We start from the raw sequence: 2,142 nt of genomic DNA, 5'->3' as shown, positions 1-2,142 counted from the left end.
TCCTCACCTGTCACCTCTCTCTCTCTCTCTCTCTCTCTCTCTCTTAGTCTTTGTCATTTCCTCATGTACAATTGATAGCTGGGTCCAAGCTCCAGAAGATTCTTAAAAGAGTGACATATATTTATAAGCGAAGGGGCTCCTATTGAATGCAAATATCTTGATTGCACAGCTTCAAATATCTTGATTACACGGTTCTACAAGATGCAAAAGTCATACAGAGCTGAAAGAGAGGACTGCAATATCTTTAAAAAATATTTTCAACACGATTAAACCTGTCCATCCTCTCAAACAGAAACACAACAGTGAACTCAAAGATAAGAACCATGAAACCGTATCCTTTTGTTAGGGTGCGAGAGCTGGACTCAAAACAGGAATACAGAAAAGACTGAAAGCCTCCGAAATGAAGTATATAACAAAAATACTCAGAATCTCGTGGGGGAAAGAAAAAAAAAAGAGAATAAATGCTCCACATGGCATGTTGGGAAAGATCTAAGAAGCATCAGAAAGAAACTCTTTGGCGACATAAATAGATCAAATGGACCAGAAAAACCGTTGGTATGTGAAAAGATAGAGGGGGGAAAAGAGCAGAGGAAGACAGCGAACAACATACACAGAAGGCCTGAACAACTTTGCGACAAATACGTCGGTAAACACAATGAGAAAAACTGAGCTGATTAGAAAAACAGACACCAGGAAGGAGAAGAGATCAAGATCATTAGTGTCTACCCCGGACGCGACACCTGAAGAAAAAGAGAAGAAGGGGATAGAGACAGGGCAGGTTGGTTTTTGGTTAGTTTTTTTTTTTCTCTCAATTTGTAAAAACTAGCGGTATTGGCGTGCAGCCAGCTAGATTTAAGTGTTTGTTTTAGTAAAGTTTTACGGCGCTCGCAACCTCATAAGGTCATATGAGCGCCAAGGGGTGGATGTCAACAGAGAAGTCCTTATAGGGAGTCATACTTACTCTGCTCACCTCTCTAGCTTCAACAGCACAAAGTCTGCTTCGACTATCAAGGCACCCCGGAAATAGCGGGTCACAAGAGTGTGACAAACATACAAAAGAAGTAGAGAAAAAATGACAATAGTAAGGATTATGATAGAAAAAGCAGCAGTTCCCTGTTGCAGTTCAGGCAGAGTTATGAGCTTGACATTGATGAATGAGCCCATTCATTTACAATTACAATTCTACTGTTCATAAGAACTCTAGATATTAATGTCCCCCTTTTGGGAATAGCCTTAAGATACTTCAGTCAGTAGCACCGCCCCGGGGGAGGGGGGGGGAGCTTAGTGTGCATCTTGCTGGGCCACTCTCTATCCAGATAGATTCTAAGGTGATTATGCAGTGGTTTATTTTCTTCCTTTTTTATCTTTCTCGTTATCAGAATGCACACCACAACCTGGGGGCTCTCGTGGTCTTGAGGTTAAGATGTTCGACTCCCGTTCAAAGGTCCTGGGTTCGAATAAAGGTAGCGACGGAAAAATGTTCTTCTCTAAAATGATGTTCTTTCACCTCCTTTCCTGCTCTCTAGCAATGTCGTCTCCTTTCGTCTCAACTTTCTGCCCCAACCCCCTAACCTCCTTTGCTCCCTCCTGACTCTTTCTGCAGCCTTTCTACTGCTGCTCCTTGGCTCTTTCTAACTGCTGTCTTTCTGCCACACACATGATCTTCTGGTAGGAAAGATCTACACCTAGCCTTCTCAGACAAGGGCGAAAAATTTCGGAGGTCCCGAGTGCAAGTCGCGCACGTTAGAGATCCCGTGGTGGTCTAAAATCGATAAGAGTAAGCTTCGGCAGTCACCCAGACAAAATTCAAAAGTTCCTACTAACTGAAAATGTTTAATGTGTTCCGCGCTCTTATGTGATCTTATGCAGTTGCGAGCGCCGAAGAACACGCCCCCACCCCCCACCCCCCCCAAAAAAAACCCTGCATGGTAAAGCGCTGAAAGTTCGTATCATGTTCAACGATCCGAATAATTATTTCATTTATTGATAGAGACACCAGTCATCCATGTCTATTAAAAAATTGCTGTTTTAGCCTCTTTCTCCTCAGTTTGTCAGTTTTTAAACATTTTGTCAGTTTATGTTTATGCCTCCTGTATCTGTGATTGCTGCCTCGTGTACTTTTTTTCACCGTGTGCCTAATTC

The sequence above is a fragment of the Aplysia californica genome, unplaced genomic scaffold, assembly GCF_000002075.1.
Source record: "Aplysia californica isolate F4 #8 unplaced genomic scaffold, AplCal3.0 scaffold00044, whole genome shotgun sequence".
Classification (NCBI taxonomy): Eukaryota; Metazoa; Mollusca; class Gastropoda; order Aplysiida; family Aplysiidae; genus Aplysia; species Aplysia californica.
Note: the sequence above shows the minus strand (reverse complement) of the source record.